This window comes from Pelophylax lessonae (genome assembly GCF_965119305.1).
Source record: "Pelophylax lessonae genome assembly, chromosome: 7".
Lineage (NCBI taxonomy): Eukaryota > Metazoa > Chordata > Amphibia > Anura > Ranidae > Pelophylax > Pelophylax lessonae.
The window spans coordinates 203963547-203982720 of NC_138774.1; positions in this window are offsets into that span (position 1 = coordinate 203963547).

Below are 19174 nucleotides of genomic sequence, written 5' to 3' on the forward strand. Positions count from 1 at the left end.
TTAAAGCATTGCAAACTGTTATATGAATGTCCAAATTTCATCTAATGTTATCCACAAATGTACCAATCTGGCATCAAATTTAGATTTGGGGATGGGAGGCTCCGCTTGTTTGCTTCCTCCCCCCCTCCGCTGCCACCTTTGACACCTTTGCAGGGGGAGTTTTACCTGCTCCCACTTCTGGGTAAGATCGCCGCAATCATTGTGTGGTAAACTACAAAATTTCCAGCCCCCCCCGCTGCCTTCTGGGACACACACAGGTCCTAGAAGTCAGCCGGACCATTCAGAAAGTGCTGCGCGACTCGTCTATGCACAGTAGGAAACAGGCTGTGAAGCCGCACAGCTTCACTTCCTGTTTCCCTTAGTAAAGATGCCGGCGCCTCCACCCGGAGCCAATGGATGGATCAGCTTGGGGTGCTGACATCCCTGGACAGGTAAGTGTCCTTTTATTGAAAGTCAGCAGCTACAGTATTTGTAGCTGCTGACTTAACATTTTTTTTTGCAGGCTGGAACTCCTCTTTAACCACTTATGGACCAGAAGGATTTGCCCCCTTAATGACCAGGCCATTTTTTGCGATTCGGCACTGTGTAAATTTAACTGACAACTGTGCAGTCGTGCGACACTGTACCCAATAATAATTGGTGTCCTTTCCCAAAAGAAAGTCCAGGGCTTTTTTTTGGTGGCATTTGATTACCTCTGTGGTTTTTTGATTATGCGCTATAAACAAAAAAAGAGCGACAATTTTGGGGAAAAAAAACTGTATTTTTCATTCTGCTATTATTCCCAATAAAACAAAATTTAAAAATCTAATTTTTTCATCATTTTTGGTCAGTTTGTATTTTGCCACATATTTTTTGGTAGAAAAAGAAAATACCAATAAGTGTGTTTTGATTGGTTTGCGCAAAAGTTATCGCGTCTACAAACTAGGGCAAAGATTTAGGTCATTTTTATTTATTTATTTTTAACTAGTAATGGCGGCCATCTGCAATTTTTAGTGGGACTGCGGCATTGCGGCGGACAGATCAGACCCCTAACTGACATTTTTGACACTTTTGGGAGTACCAGTGACATTACTACAGTAATCAGTGCTACAAATATGCACTGTTACTGTAATAATGACACTGGCAGGGAAGGGCTTAAAACCAGGGGCGATCAAAGGGTTAAATGTGTACCTAGGGGGTGATTCTAACTGTGTGGAGGGCTAGACTTGGTGGATGGAAACAGGGCTCCTGTCCTGTGTTCCGAAATAACAGGAACACAGGAGCCCTTTTTCAATCAGTGACAGATGAGCGCCGCTCATTGAGCGGTGTGCCGTGTTAACAACGGTACACCGCCTTCTGTCAGTCCCTGCAGCGATCGCCGGGTTGCCGCCACACCCATTGCTTAGCTGCAGGGCTAGAAAGCGGGCGTGTGATCACGCTGACCCGCGAGCCACCGTATGGGTACGGCGACTTGCGCAGGAGAGCCAGCCTGTGGCAGTATATCTGCGGCAGCTAGTCTTTAACCACTTAAGCCCCGGAAGATTTTACCCCCTTCCTGACCAGGGCCTATTTTGCGATTCGGCACTGCATGACTTTAACGGACAATAGCGCGGTCGTGCGACGCTGTACCTAAGCGTATTTGACATCCTTTTTTTCCACAAACAGAGCTTTCTTTTGGTGGTATTTGATCACCTGTGCGATTTTTCGATCATGCGCTATAAACAAAAAAAGAGCGTCAATTTTGCAAAAATAACAATATTTTCAAATTTTTTTATATGAAATTCCCCCAAAAAAATGTAAAAATCTAAATTTTTTAACATTTTCGGCCAATTTGTTTTATGCTACATATGTTTGGTAAAAAAAATAGCAAAAAGCGTATTTTGATTGGTTTTTCGCAAATGTTATCGCGTTTACTAACAAAGGGAAAGATTTTTGTCATTTTTGTTGTTTTTTTTTTTTAACGCGTAATGGCGGCGATCTGCAATTTTTTTTGCGGTACTGCGACATTGCGGCGGACAGATCAGACCCTTGACTGACATTTTTGACACTCTTGGGGTTACCAGTGACATTTCTACAGTAATCATTGCTATACATATGCACTGTTACTGTAAAATTACACTGGTAGTGAAGGGGTTAACTTTTTTTGAGAGGGAGGGGCTATGTGTGTCCCTAGGGGCGTGATTCTAACTGTGATTGGCTGTGGCTTGAGGTGTAGGAACAGTGATCAATGGTCCTACATAGTAGAACCGTATGATCACCATTCCTACACAGGGGAGAATGACAGGCGGCTTGTTTACATTAGCCGCCTGCCTTTCTCCCTCTCCACTGACGATCGCGAGTGACCGGCGGACGATCGGGTCCGCAGGTCACACGCGCGGGGGGGTCCGTGACCGCGTGGGAGCGCTCCTCCGGCGGCGCGCGCTCGCTCCCTAGAGCCCTCACAGGCTAGCGACGTAGACCTACGTCGCTCTGCCTGTGAGGGGCTGACTGCCGCAGTAAATATACTGTGAGCAGTCGCCAAGCGGTTAAGTAAAATTGTATTTGGGGGAATCTTTATTAGTGGCACATCCCTCTTTGCTTTTTTTTGTATTTGATTTGCAATTGGTTATTGCTTCAATCACGATTCTGATTGGAAACCAATGTTAATTTCGGAATCAAATTTAGATTTAGTTTTAGTCATAGTATTTTGACTAAAATGCCATTTTAGTTTTTGTCCCATTTTAGTCATCTGCAATTGTTTTAGTTTTAGTGCCGGTTCACATTATAGCGATGTCAGACATTGCATGTGATTCGCACAGCACTGCTGTGCAAATCACATGCGATGTCTGTGCATTGCAAATTCAGCCATGCAGGTTGTATGCCTGAATTTGCATTGCATTCGGACCAAAGTTGTGCAGGACCATTTTTTGGTCCACACCAGAATTGGATCGCATGGGTGTGCACATTCCTGTCCGAGTTGACAGTTCGCACTGCGATATGCGAACTAATTTGGGGGTGTCATTAATCTTGTATTGACACTCCCAGCAGTTTGCATATGGCAGTGTGAAGTGCCTGCGAGTCGGGTGCGATGTGGGGAAGCCGCAGTGGATTCCCAGGGTTCCCGCATCGCACCAGTGTGAACCGGCACTAAGTCATATTTTAGTCGACTGAAATCTCCAGTACATTTTAGTTGAATAAAATCATTTTAGTCAACTAAAATCGAATGTGTTTAGTTAAATTGTAGTGCATTTCTATAGAATTTCCAAACTCATTATATACTCCTGGAGTCAAAAAAATCTAATATCATGTTATTATTTATGGTATTGCACAAACTGTTTGAACAAACTCCCAGATACAGATTTAGCCACACATTTCATATTCCTGATCTGTGCCTGCTGTACCATAAACGTATATGGAAAGTATCCTGTTCTCTTTGTATTGCTTCCTTTGTGTGAAATCCCTGGTGTTCCTGCCAGTCCCTCTGCTTTCCTATTAGAAGCTGACCACACTAATGCCTGGTACACACAAAGAGATTATTGGGTGAATGATCGTTCGTTTTTTATTTTTGCATGCTAATCTTATATCAAAAAAAGAGTTTACTAAAGTTACGGAAATTCTCATACAACAGAAAAAAAATTCGGAAGTGATGTAGTAATGTGTTGTAGTGTATTTGAATTGTATTTTCGAAGAACAGTCACTGATAAAACGTATGATCTGGTATCGTACGAGAAAAGTGGTATTTTTCGTAAGATTTTCTCATCGTGTGTACGGGCCTTAAGCAGTTCTCCAGCTGTGCTGGTAATTCAGTGCGCTCTCCTTCAGTGATCAGACTTGTCCTGACTTGTCCTGACACCCCTCCTCCCTGCACAGCCTTTCACTGGGAAGATCAGTGTGCTGTTGCATCTCCTCCCCCAGCTCTTCTGCAGCTTAGAACACAAGGAACAGAGGGAATGTAATCACTTATAAAAAAAAGGGAAAAGTATTTATATATTTTTTTTTTTTTTTTATAGTTATACACACATGTTTTGCCTTTCTTTTCTATTTTAAATTGCATGGGTTGTTTTGCAACGTGATCATTTACAATCGCTTTAACTACCTCCCCTGTATAGACAAATATAACCAATTGACGGTGGGCAGGATCCTCTTTCGGTATGGGATGACATCATATGACGTCGCCCCAGTCTCATTGTGCTTGCTTGGCAATCGCGGGCGTGCCGATCTCAGTAAAGAGCCATGTGATCAGCTGTGTTAAATCACAGATGATCACATGTAAACAAGGAAATGCCATTTACCAGCTCTCCTCGCCACACACTGACAGAGTGTAAGGAGAGGGGAACCGAACAGTGGCATCTCCTCACAGGGGAGACCTGTACAGATAATGATGATCAGTGCAGTCCCAACAGTGCCCAGCAGTGAAGCCAATTAGTGCCCATCAGTGAAGCCAATTTGTGCCCATTAGTGATGTCAATTTGTGCCCATCAGTGATGTCAATCTGTACCCATCAGCAATTCTAGTCAGTGCTGCCTTTCAGTGCCCATCAGTGCAACCCATCAGTGCTGCCTATCAGTGTCCATCAGTGCTGCCCATCAGTGCTGCCCATCAGTGCCACCTATCCGTGCCACCTATCATTGCCCATAAGTGCCACCTATCAATGTCCATCAGTGCCACCTATCAGTGCTGCATATCAGTGCTACCTATCAATGCCCATCAGTGCTGCATATTACTGCCTCCTCATCAGTGCCCATCAGTGCAGCCTCAGCAGTGCCCATCAGTGCAGCCTATTAGTGACCATCAGTGCAGTCTCATCAGCGGACATCAGTGAAGGAGAAAAATTACTTATTTACAAAATTTTCAGACAGAAACTAAAAAAACTTTTTTGTTTTTCATTTTTTTGTTTTTTTGTTTTCATTTTCTTTTTCTTTTTAGCAAAAATAAATCATATATATATATATATTTAGAAAATAAAAAACCCAGTGGTGATTAAATACCACCAATAGAAAGCTCTATTTGTGTGTAAAAAAATGATAAAAATGTCATGTGGGTTCAGTGTTACATGACCGCGCAATTGTCATTCAAAGTGTGACAGCGCTAAAAGCTGAACATTTTCCTGGGCAGGAAAGGGGGTAAAAGTGCCCCGTATTGAAGCGATTAAAGGGCATGTAAAGCAGTTTTGAACAAATGTTCTTCTATCCAGCCTACATTTGGATCTTTGCTCGCTGTCATGTTTTCCTTTGTCTCCTTGGCTTCTTTGTTGTAAAAAGCTGTTTATGGAGCGCAATAGTATAAGCGGAAATTTACACACAAACAGGTCAAAGAGTCAGAGCAGTGGCTTTGCATACACAATAAAAGAGAAGCATGGGAATTTTTCTTTTTTTTTTTTAATCATACTTACCTAGGTGAATGCAACATCTTTTCCGATGCTGCATCTGTCCCCCTCTGGCTCTAGCACTGAGGCCTGAGCAATCAAACACCACTGATCGCTCGGTTCTCAGAGCTCTCTGACCATAAAGGGGGTGACTGTCAGTCACCGCTGTCTGCTCTGCCCTCCCTGCGTTCACTGGAGTGCTGGGCTGTGTTGGGGCGGGAGCTGCCGGCTCAGGCTCTCAGCCATGCATTTTGCTGTACAATGCATTGAGGTGCACAATTTCTCATGCACCTTACCAAGGTGTGTTGGGGTGCTATTAAGAATTAAAAAGGATGTGCGTTTTCGTGCGCCACAGAAATGTACAATGTTGCTTGAATTCCTGCATTCAGCTGATTTCTTTAACCGCTTGCCAACCGCCGCACGACTATTTAATGCGGCAGTCAGCCCCGTATAGGCAAACCGACGTAGGGCTACGTCTGTTGCCTACGAGCCTCTAGGGGGCCCCCGCTTGTTCCCTGACATGTCCGCACGAGTGATCGGCGGCTCCGATATCCGCTGGTCACCTGCGATCTCCCGGTGGAGAGGGAGAAAGGCAGGCAGCTAATGTAAACAAAGCCACCTGTCATTCTCCCTGATCTAACTGCAGAGATCATACGATCCTGCTATGTAGGATCATATGTCTCTGTGGTTACATAACAAGCCACGCCCATTTACAGTTAGAATCACACCCCTAGGGACACACTTAACCCCTGCATCACTACTAAAGTTAACCCCTTCCCTGCCAGTGTCATTTTTACAGTAACAGTGCATATTTGTAGCACTGATTCAGGGGTCCGATCTGTCCGCCGCAATGTCGCAGTCCCGCAAAAAAAATCGCAAATCGCCGCCATTACTAGTTAAAAAAGAAAACAATAAAAATGACATAAATCTTTCCCTTAGTTAGTAAACGCAATAACTTTTGCGCAAACCAATCAAAATACGCTTATTGTGATTTTTTTTACCAAACATCTGAAGCAGAAAACAAATTGGCCTAAAATGTTAAAAAATTTAGATTTTTACATATTTTTTTGGGGAATTTCATATAAAAAATGTGAAAAATATTGTTATTTTTTCAAAATTGTCGCTCTTTTTTTGTTTATACTCAAAAAGTAAAAATCGCACAGGTGATCAAATACCACCAAAAGAAAGTTCTGTTTGTGGGAAAAAAAGGACATCAATTTAATTTGGGTACAGCGTCGCACGACCGCGCAATTGTCCGTTAAAGTCACGCAATGGCGAATCGCAAAATAGGCCCTGGTCTTTGAGCAGGAAAATCCTCCGGGGCTTAAGTGGTTAACCTTTTTATACTTTATATATTAAAAAATACCTTTACCCAATATAAAAATCCTATGTGTTGTGGGCTGAAATAAAATGTTCTGTACGAATAAGGAATTAACACAAAATGAATAACATTTCAGCTCACAGGAAAGAAAACCACAGTGCTTCAGAGGAGAAATAATGAATTCACGTAATTCTTACACAAACAAACCTCCCAGGTATGCATCCAAGTACTTGAAGCACGGCATAGTGATTTAGGTCAGGTGTCATATCTGGCTTTTCTCACTGTAGGTTTAGGTGACATCAGCATTAATTTAAGCTCTAAGTTTTAGCTATGTTGTTGGATTTTCATGAACTTGATTCAACGTCAACAAACTTGGTTGCTTCTCAGGTTACTAAAACACGAGGAGCTTAAGGCTAGCGGAGAATCAACTGCTTCCAAACACTTAGGAATAAATAAGCATTACAAATCACTTAGGATAATTGAACCACTTGACCTCAGGAAGATTTACCCCCCCCCCTTCCTGACCAGGCCATTGTTTGCGATACGGCACTGCGTTCCTTAACAACTTGCCAACCGCTTAACGAGGATTTACTGCGGCAGTCTGCCACTGCTGGGCAAAGCGACGTAGGCCTACGGCGTTCGCCCACGAGCCTCTAGGGAACGAGCACGCGCAGGCGGCGGCGCGCTCCCATCCTCGCTCATTCCCTGGGAACCTAGCGCGAGGGACCGGCGGCTCCGCAGGAGAGGGAGAAAGACAGACGGCTGATGTAAACACAGCCGTCTGTCATTCTCCCTGAAGTAATCACAGAGGCTATGCGATCCTGCTATGTAGGATCGTATGTCTCTGTGATTACTTCACTAGCCACGCCCCTAATAGTTTGAATAACGCCCCTAGGGACACACTAAACCCGTTGATCACCAATAAAGTTAACCCCTTCCCTGCCAGTGTCATTTTTACAGTAACAGTGCATATTTATAGCACTGATTACTGCAGTAATGTCACTGGTACCCCCAAAAATGTCAAAAATGTCAGTCAGGGGTCCAATCTGTCAGCCGCAATTTCGCAGTCCTGCAAAAAAAATTGCAGATCGGCGCCATTACTAGTAAAAAAAAAAAAACAATAAAAATGACATAAATCTTTCCCGTAGTTAGTAAACGCAATAACTTTTGCGCAAACCAATCATAATACGCTTATTGCGATTTTTTTTTACCAAAATATGTAGCAGAAAACAAATTGGCCTAAAATGAAGGAATTAATATTACTGGGATACAATCATTACCAAGGTTTCAACCTGCTCTGCTTTTTCTAACACATGGTGTTGCGATAGTGCATAAGGATGCTATGTATAGCTCATGTTCAAGTCCCCAGTTGTTCCAGTGCATCAGCTGCAAATTATTTCTGATGCCACTAAACACCCAAGGGTGCACCAATGAGCAGAGAAAAGAGGGACTTGAATCAGAGATATTGGCCTGGGGAACCAGGGCTGTCTTAATGCATGGGCATTCCCGGGTACTGCCCAGGGGCCCCAGATGCATGGGAGCCCCATGATAATCTTGAATTACATCATACTTGCCAACTGTCCTGGATTTGCCGGGACAGTCATGCTTTTTTCCAAGCTTTCCCGGGGTGGCCATGTCCTGGGCAGCATCCTTTAAATTGTACTGTGTCCTTTTGCCTCCCTGCGTATTGTGTAATTTGCGTTGATTAGTCTTTGAATTATGGCATGTTTTCTTATTGTATAAAACCAATGTTATTGAAATTACAAATAAATATATGTTTAATTCTATCAACTATCTATACTTTAATTCTTGAGAGTAGGAGCGTAAAATGGGGCAGGCTGGTAGGGGCTGCAGTGCATTACTTTGCCCAGGGGCCCATGATGCTATTAGGTAGGGATTGACCAATTATCGGCAATGCCGATATATCGGGGGCCGATATGCGCTTTCCCCGATATATTAGAATCGGCCCCTGAGGTTACCGATATTGACGATATTTTGGGAAAGTGCATGTTCCGGAGTGATGCCTGCAGCTAGAGGCATCACCTCGGTACCGGCGTCAATAGCCGATGGGTGCCTGTCTTGCAATGACAACCGATGCGGCTGAGAAGCCGCTCGGCTGTCATTACAAGGAGCGGGAGGGGATGTCTCCCCCCTCCCGCGGCTTGCCTGGGTCTCCCGTCCCACGGGGAGACCCGGGCATCCTACCTGCACAGCTGCCGAACAGAAGACCCGATCAAACCTGCATTCGGCTCTGATCGGGTCTCCATGTAAAAACCCAGAAGTGATGTCATGACATCACTTACGGGTACTCGGCGGCAAATTAAAAAAAAATGTGAGCATTCAAAACAGCCAAACTTGGCGTTTTTAATGCTTTTAAGTGCAGAGGAGGGGTTTGGGGTCTTTTAGACCTCCAGATCCCTCCACCAGAGTACCTGTAAAAATAAAAAATAAATTTAAATGTCCGAAAATATCGGCCGATACCGATATCCGATGACCAAAATATCGGTATTGGTATCGGCACTAAAAAAACAATATCGGTCGATCACTACTATTAAGACGGCCCTGTGGGGACATGTGGAAGCATGGGATTTCAAAGGAATCCAGCTTTCATGTGAGGTAGACCAGGAAGATGATTATCTGGGACCTTAGGTAGCAATTGAGGTTTAGTCCTAATAACTGTGTATATAAAATGTTGTGAGCCTTGGTAACGGTGCTGGGGCAAAGGCCATATCTTGTTCTAGAGACATTGGTGGGGTGCATGAGGTGACATTGCACAAACAGACAAAGGCCTCATCCTAAATTGCAATGTCAGTGGCCAAGAACTACAGACAGTGCATGAGTGCCTAACAGAATTCATTGGCTTTTCTTAATATTCATAGTGAATAGCAGTGGTAGTTTTTATCTTAATGACACCTTTCACAGATATCATCAAGCACTTTCTTTAATTTCTGGTTTAAAATGCATTGAATGTTCTAAGAATGGCTTCTGGCTGCCGGTTTCCATGGCAACTCTGACTAGAAATTTCAATTGAGAAAATAACGTAGGCTCTGTTACTGTGTGAGAGATTAATTACAGCCCTGGAGAAAGGACTTCCTATGTTATGTACTGTCTGATAAACTGGTGAATTTGAATATAACAGAGGTGTCTTGGGATGCTCCTGGCCTAGATCTTAGTTATTGCAAGGAACATGATTGTAACAAATCAGAACAAGCATCCACCATTGGGGAAAATGCCCTTATTTCAGCTGCTTACACAGTACCAAAGAGATGGTTAAGGTTCTGCTGTGTAAATTGGCTAATTTTCTGTGATATCAGCTTCCCACACAAAATGGCTTCCTGTAACATAAGATGGAGGAGGATCATGGGACACCAGGTTGCATGAAGCTCATTTATGAGAACAAGAGCAGGGGAATAAAAGACCATAGATTGTACTTCATCAAAATGTCTAAAATTATAACATTCTGCACCACTTTAAGGACTTGTCTCCCGCTCCTCTTGAACAATTGGCACTTTTGAGGAGCGGGGGTGGGAGGGGGGGGGTACCCAATTTTGTCTGGTACCCACTCCCACTTCCGCTCCAACCTGCCTAAGCCAGGAGTCTTCAAACTATGGATTGTGAAACTTTATTGTTTTTTTTTAACAACAAACATGTCATACTTACCTGCTCTGTGCAATGGTTTTGCACAGAGCAGCCCTGATCCTCCTTTTTCCGGATCCCTCACCAGTTCTCCTGGCTCCTCTCACTCTCGCAAAATGGCCACCATAGGAAGCCGCTTGTTATAGGGGCACTCGTGCGGGCTTGCTCCTGAGATGGCTCTGTGTATCCATAGACACATAGATCGTAGCTCTGCCCCGCCCCCTTGTCTCTTCACTGGCTGTGATTGACAGCAACAGCAGCCAATAGCTTTCACTGCTGTCTCTGAGCCAATGCTGGCTTCCCTCCTCTCCTCTCCCGCCTGGCAGATGGATGCTTCAGGATGGAGAGCAGGGGAAGGGGTGGGTAAATATGTTATTTTCTAGCCCCTTCCTTTCCTGAATGAACACAGTAAATATGCTTCAGTTTGTGAATGAGCAGGAAGCCTCAGAGCGCTTCCTATTCATCTGTGCAGCTGAGGTTGCAAAGAAAGAGACTGATAAATCTATGTCGTCAGTCACTTTCGGCCAGGGGGGGCCCTGTTAGGTAGGCTATATGGGGCCCCGTAATTTCTAACAGCTGCCCTGGGGGCATCACACTACATGAGTACATTCAGCAGCAGCCGATAGTTGGGCTTTAAAAAAAACATAATTATATATATATATGGATAATAGATGATATAGAAGACCCCCACCCCTGGACAACTGTTTCTTAAGAGGTATTAAACAGGCCATCTACGTCAAGCTGGAACAACCATCCCTAAACAGGGACTGGGGCCTTTAACCACTTTACCACCGGAGGATTTTCCTGCTTAACGTCCAGGGCACTTTTTGCAACTTGGCACTGCGCGACTTTAACTGACAATTGCGCGGTCATGCAACCCTGTACCCAAACAAAATTTATGTCCTTTTTTTCCCACAAACAGAGCTTCCTTTTGGTGGTATTTGATCACCTCTGCGCTTTTCATTTTTTGCGATATTAATAAAAAAAGAGCGAAACTTTTGCGAAAAAATTGACATTTTCTACTTTGATAGTTAAAAAATATCCAATATATTCAATTTTTGTCATATATTTAGGCCAAAATGTATTTAGCTACATGTCTATGACAAAAAAAATCCTCAATGAGCGTATTTTTAACTGCTTTAAGACCGTAAGATTTTACCCCATTCCTAACCAGGCTATATTTTGCGATTCGGCACTGCTTTACTTTAACGGACAATTGCGCGGTCATGCGACGCTTAAATTTATCTCCTTTTTTTCCTAACAAATAGAGCTTTCTTTTGGTGGTATTTGATCACCTGTGCAATTTTTAATTTTGGAAAAAAAGAGCAACAATTTAAAAAAAACCCATATTTTTTACATTCTGATATATAACATTCCCAAAAAAAATTAAAAATCAAAATTTTTTAACATTTCAGGGCAATTTGTTTTCTGCTACATATTTTTGGTAAAAAAAATCATAATAAGCGTATTTTGATTGGTTTGCGCAAAAGTTATCGCGTTTACTAACTACGGGAAAGATTTGTCATTTTTATTGTTTATTTTTTTTTACTAGTAATGGCGGAGATCTGCGATTTTTTTTTGCGGGACTGCGACATTGCGGCGGACAGATCGGACCCCTAACTGACATTTTTGACACTTTTGGGGGTACCAGTGACATTACTACAATAATCAGTGCTCTAAATATGCACTGTTACTGTAATGATGACACTGGCAGGGAAGGGGTTAACTTTATTGGTGATCAAGGGGTTAAATGTATGCCTCATGCTTACTGACGTGTGTGGGGGGAGGGGATTGTGTGACACAGGGACAGATCGCAGGTTCAGCTATGCTGAATCCTGTAACCTGACTGTCTGTCACAGAGGAGATCCGCCTGCTTTGTTTACACAAGTGGGCGGATTTCCTCACTCAATCCCCGACGATCGGGGAAGAGCGGCCTATCCTCCCCTGACCTGACTCCTGCTGTGTCTGAATACAGCGGGAGCGAGCCTCCAGCGCCGCGCGCGTGCCGCCGAGAGGGGGCGTTGTCCAGCGATGTAGGTCTACGTCGCTGGACGATAACAAGCCACTTTGCCGCAGTACCAGCTCAGTGAGCGGTCAGCAAGTGGTTAACACCATCCGTCACCCATGTCTTTATTTATTCGATTTGACAGCTTCAGCTAAGTAGCTCAAACAATTAACACATGACCTGTTCCAGACTTCATGGCATTATAGTGAATGGATTATGTCATTTGAGCAGGGTGGTTTCACATATTTTCACACCTCCCACCCTGTTCTTGGAAAATCAACATCTACCTTGGCACAGTTTACGGCACCATGGTAATTGGATTTAGGAGACGGAGCTAAGTTTGTAGCTATAAACACAAAGGCAGTCTGGGGAAAACTGTATTTTTAACGTGGTTTACTTACTATTTTGATGTCTATTCAGACAAAACATGTTGGGTGGAGCAAAGAGATGTGAGCTTATCACCCACATACACTTACGACCACTGCGTGATTTAGGGAGCATTGGGAATTTTTTCCTTAGTGCTGGGCTGAGCACTTCTGAATTTTTTTTTTTTTTTGTTGTTTGAATATTTTAAGAAAAGTTTTTTTAATGCTATGCAGATCTCTTTCTTCTTTTTTCATGCCAAATTGTGGCGAGTCCTTGGAGGTTTTAAAGCGGAAGGATGGAATCATTTTCAAGAAGCTTTTTAAAGATATATATGTCTGTCATTTGGAGTTGGTGAGCTTATTTTTACTAGAGGATCTTCGTTGTTTATAGACACATAAGAAAGCACTTTGGAGGACGTGCGCTATTAATTTGAGAATTGGTTGTTTGCTTTCTTCTGCATTTATTTCTCATAAGAGGATTTTTTATGAGGATCAACCGACTTTATTAACCAGTTCTGGTCCGGAAAGATTTGCCCCCTTAATGACCAGGCCATTTTTTGCGATTCAGTACTGCACAATTTTAACTAACAATTGCGCGGTCGTGTGACGCTGTACCCAAATAAATTGATGTCCTTTTTTTCCCACAAATAGAGCTTTCTTTTGGTGATATTTGATCACCTGTGCGATTTTTATTTTTTGCGCTATAAACAAAAAAAGCGACAATTCTGAAATAAAAAACAATATTTTTTACTTTCTGCTATAAAACATTCCCAATAAAAAAAAAAATAAATAAAATTTTTTCATCATTTTTATGTTTTTGGTAAAAAAATAGAAATCCCAATAAGTGTATATTGATTGGTTTGTGCAAAATTTATAGCATTTACAAACTATGGCAAAGATTTATGTCATTTTTATTTATTTTTTTACTAGTAATGGCGGCGATCAGTGATTTTTAACAGGTCTGATTTTTAATCAGTGCTAAAAATATGCACTGTTACTGTGCTAATGACACTTAACACCAGGGCCGATCAAATGGTTAAATGTGTGCCTAGGGGGTGCTTTCTAACTGTGGGGGATGTATTTACTGCACGGACATTGCAGCTGCCAGACCAGCTGATCTGCTCCCCCTGTGGCGAATGGACACGTAGTGGTCCCGCGGATCGATGTACGGGTATGTTGTTTCACGGAACATAGCCAAGTTGCCACAGTATAACTACGGCGGCTGGTCGGCAAGTGGTTAATGAACACTGAACTCTTTTTATTATAAATGAATACTGAATTTTTTTTTAAATTTTGTTTATGCTGATTGAACTTGAAACTGTATTGATACCAATTCACATATTTTAGTTATTTATAGTGAAGTTTTCTTGCACTTTAGGAAAGATAACATTTAAAGTGATTGTGAACCTTTATTGTTTTTTTTAATAAAAAACATGTTATACCTACCTGCTCTGTGCAATGGTTTTGCACAGAACAGCCCCGATCCTCCTCTTCTAGGATCCCTCACCAGGGCTCCTCCCACCTGCCAAATGGCCACCATAGCAAGCCACTTGTTATAGGGGCACTTGTGCAGGCTCGCTCCCGAGCCAGATCTGTGTATCCATAGACACATAGAGCGTAGCTCTGCCCCTCCCCCTTCCCTCCTCACTGGCTGTGATTGACAGCAGCAGAAGCCAATAGCTTTCACTGCTGTCTCTGAGCCCATGAGGAGGGAGAGAGTGAAAAGAGATGCTGCTAGATCGAGACCAGGCTCAGGTAAGTATGGGGAAGCTGGGGGGGGGGGGGCTGCACTCAGAAGAGGGTTTTTGCCTTAATACAGGGAATGCAATAACATAAAAAAACTTTCAGTCTTTAGAACCACTTTCAGGCTGTTATCACACCTGAGGGATCTACAGCGACAGCTGCTCATATTTTTTTGATTTTTTTTTTTTACTTGAGCATTTTTAGAAGGCCACCATTCATTTGAATGGGCCTCCCCCTGCTCCAAAAATGCTCAAAAAGGAGCTCATGCACCAAATCTTGGCCAAGGGCCAGGAGCGTTTGTGGTCACAATTTTTGCCGCCATTGTACCGTGATTTGTCACTCAACAATCGCTGCAAAATCGCCCCACGCTTTGGGTGCGATTAGGAAATAATGGCAAGGCAAATGCGTTCTGTGTTTTGTCGAGATTCTGGAATCCCGTGCAAAATCGTGGCGATTCTGCCCATGATCTTGCACACGATTCGGATCACACAGGTGTGAATGGAGCCTAAGTGAATATATAAGAGAGCACTGTGTGTGTTTATTTATTTGGGAGAATTTACTGTATATATATATATTTTTTTAAGAAATACAGAGCGCATAAATTGGCAGAAGAATGGTGCAGCACTTTCAGTGCTTTATTCAAATTACTGATTAACCATCGTTTCAGAGGCGTAACTAGAACCTTCAGGACCCCGGTGCAAGAAACCATGAAGGCCCCCCTCGGGCCCCATTACTCTCGTTGCGGGGCCCTTTATTATGGACCCTTTCACAAGCTCTGCAGTGGGCCCCCTTCCTCCCATCTTGGGGCCTCCCCACGATGGTGGAATGCCAGGGCCCGGTTGCAAGTGTGACCTTTGCGATCCTGGAAGTTCACCCGCTGGTGTCAGTAGTTTTTATTTTTTGGTATTTTAATTGTATTATTGTTTATCATTTTATTTTATTTTTTTTAATGTCACTGACTATGACTCTGTCCATTCAGAAAGGGAAGGAGCTGATAAATTACATATGGTTCTCTATTGTGACACATCCCCTGCAGCAGCCAGCAGAAGAGGGAAGGGAGCACAGTGTGGGGGTGGGGGGCAGCAAAGTAGGGGGGGGGGGGACCAGGGGAGCACACAGGGGCCCAGAGACAGCAGAACACAAGTGAACTGGATAGGAGGAGTGGCGGGGGCAGCATACAGAGGAACCAATCTCCTCCATTTTCCTCCTGCAGCTACAGGAGTAAAAAGGAGGACAGTAATTTCTCTACATGCTGCCCCCGCTGCCCCTCCTATCCAGGTGTACAGGGGAGCTGCACAGGCCCCCTGGAGCATGGGGCCTGGTTGCAATTGCAACTACTGCATCCCCTGTAGTTACGCCCCTGCATCGTTTATAAACTCAAATACACAAATCATAAAAGATATAGATCATTTAAATGCTTAGTCATAAGAACTCAAGCAAATACTATAAATTTAACATAATGCCAAAGTCTCTCCTTGATTTAAGGGTGACATACCACATAAAGTTCTTGCGATAGGGTGGGAGGAAGAGTGTTTTTTTTTTTTTGCTGATACTGATCAACAGCAAGAATGCATGGACCGCAGGCCTGGAGCTTCCCCTGGTGTCACACTGTTTTTTCTCTCCATCATTCATACATTTTGATCTGAACACACCCCCAGCCTTCAAAATTATTCATGCTTGCTCATTGAGGCCAATGGGCACATAGCACTACATAATCGAAAATGTAATGGTGACGAGTACTAACACATAACAGCCAATGAGAAATGAGCTTTCATTAGCATAGTGAGGTGAAAATATTTTGAGAGAAATGCAATTCTGAGTAAGTTATTTTTATAAGGAGTATGTTCTTTTTGGAATCACTTGAAAGTATGTTATTATACAACTTAAAGAATTGTTGTGCAACTTTTAGTAATAGCAAGCCAACCCAGGCTGAAATGCATCAACACTTCTGATGCATAGGATACATTTTACTCCTGATGGATTTATAATAAAGAAGAACAAGACAGGACGACCTCTACCCGTGCCACATCTCAAAAAGTACAAAATACACAAAAAAATGACAGAACTAGTCCTGCAGTTGATGGACTTTACTGTCATCAACATGAGACCGAGGCAGCTTTTTGTATACAAGTATCAAATATTTATTGGTACATATATTTAAAAAAGACGCCTACAAAGCATCCAAAAAACAAAAAGAAAGCTTTTACAGCACCTACCAAAAGGTGGTACAATACGGGTTACAAAACCAAATAAGGTGTTTGTATTTTGGGTCACCTCCACCAGTCAACGCATTTCGCTTTAGTGTGTAACTTCTTCAAGACCAAAATTGGAGGATATCACATTCTACTGAATACAACGAGAATTTAATGGGAAAGGGGTGAGCACACCCCTTGCATGGAAAGTAACCTGTTACAATTACGCGGCGATTCTGCCCACGATCCAAACGCTGACATGTGAATGCAGCCTTAACCACACCTGCACACTTATTAAATTAGGACCTGCGGCTGTGTTCATACAGCTGCTGTATCCCCATAGAGTGACAGGTGGCTCCAGCCTCACAGACTGCTCATTCACACTGTATGGTCCTGAGAACCCATGGGAGCGAGCTCGTGATTATTTTTTTCAATTATTTTTTACATTTTTGAAAGAAACTTTTACATTTGTTTTTAAAAGCCTGTTGGTGGTGGTGGAGGGGGGGGGGGGCTTGGGTGAAATATCAGGAGTCTAAACAGGCCCCTGACATCTAACCTGAGACAGAGAAAGGAATTGAGGTCACAGATTTTTTAAATCCTTTCTCTGCAGCCTCAGCTGCACTGCAGATGAATGAACAGGAGACAGAGGCTCTGCTGCACTGCAGATGAATGAACAGGAGACAGAGGCTCTGCTGCACTGCAGATGAATAAACAGGAGACAGAGGCTCTGCTGCACTGCAGATGAATGAACAGGAGACAGAGGCTCTGCTGCACTGCAGATAAAGGAACAGGAGACAGAGGCTCTGCTGCACTGCAGATAAAGGAACAGGAGACAGAGGCTCTGCTGCACTGCAGATAAAGGAACAGACAGGAGACAGAGGCTCGGCTGCACTGCAGATGAATGAACAGGAGACAGAGGCTCTGTTGCACTGCAGATGAATGAACAGGAGACAGAGGCTCTGCTGCACTGCAGATGAATGAACGGGAGACAGAGGCTCTGCTGCACTGCAGATGAACGAACAGGAGACAGAGGCTCTGCTGCACTGCAGATAAAGGAACAGACAGGAGACAGAAACTCGGCTGCACTGCAGATGAATAACAAGGAGACAGAGAGACAGAGGCTCTGCAGTACTGCAGATGAATGAACAGGAGACAGAGTCTCTGCTGCACTGTAGATGAATGAACAGGAGACAGAGGCTCTGCTGCACTGCAGATGAATGAACAGGAGACAGAGGCTCTGCAGCACTGCAGATGAATGAACAGGAGACAGGGGCTCTGCTGCACTGTAGATGAATGAACAGGAGACAGAGGCTCTGCTGCACTGTAGATGAATGAACAGGAGACAGAGGCTCTGCTGCACTGCAGATACATGTATAAGAGAAGAGAGTGTCTCATTCATTCATAAACTGAAGCATAGTAAACACAGCTTCAGGTATTAATGAACACAATGAGTGATTGATCACTTACTATGTTCATTCACTAAATAAAGGGGCCTGTAAATGACAATTTACTGACCCCTTTCCCCGATCTCCATCTTGAACATCCCCCTGTGTGCCCACAGAGGCCAGCAGGAGAGGAAAACTGACAGCGCTTCAAGTGGGGCACACAGCAGCCTGCAGGGAGGGGGATCAGTACCATTGGGGGAAACTACAGGCCAAAATCCTGTGTATCTCAGCTTCCAGCAGCTAAAAACAGGCAGGAGAGAGAGGGGGAGAAACTGTCTTTCAGCTGCTGCAGAGAGACGCACAGGGCATTGTTCCTGTAATTGCTGTAGTAGATCATCCTCCCTGTCCTGCCTACATTTGATTCCCCCTGTGTGCCTGGGCCCCATACAGGAGGTGGTACCTCCTTATTGGCAGCCCTGGCTGCATCAGATTTTTCCCTCTCCAGTGTTAGTTAATCAACCCCACCATGTTGACGACTCTCTCTTTTGATGTCTGTCGACATGAGGATTTTACAGTTTGACTATAGATACAAAAGTGAGTACACCCCTTACATTTTTGTAAATATTTTATTATATCTTTTCATGTGACAACACTGAAGAAATTACACTTTGCTACAATGTAAAGTACTGAGTGTACAGCTTGTATAACAGTGTAAATTTACTGTCCCCTCAAAATAACTCAACACACAGCCATTATTGCCTTAATTTGCTGGCAAGTGAGTACACCCCTAAGTGAAAATGTCCAAATTGGGCCCAAAGTGTCAATATTTTGTGTGGCCCCATTATTTTCCAGCACTGCCTTAACCCTCTTGGGCATGGAGTTCACCAGAGCTTCACAGGTTGCCACTGGAGTCCTCTTCCATTCCTCCATGACGACATCATGGAACTGGTGGATGTTAGAGACCTTGCGATGTTCCACTCTTTGTTTGAGGATGTCTCACAGATGCTCAATAGGGTTTAGGTCTGGAGACATGCTTGGCCAGTCTGTCACCTTTACCCTCAGCTTCTTTAGCAAGGCAGTGGTCGTCTTGGAGGTCTGCTTGGGGTCGTTATCATGTTGGTATACTGCCCTGCAGCCCAGTCTCTGAAGGGAGGGGATCATGCTTTGCTTTAGTATGTCACAGTACATGTTGGCATTCATGGTT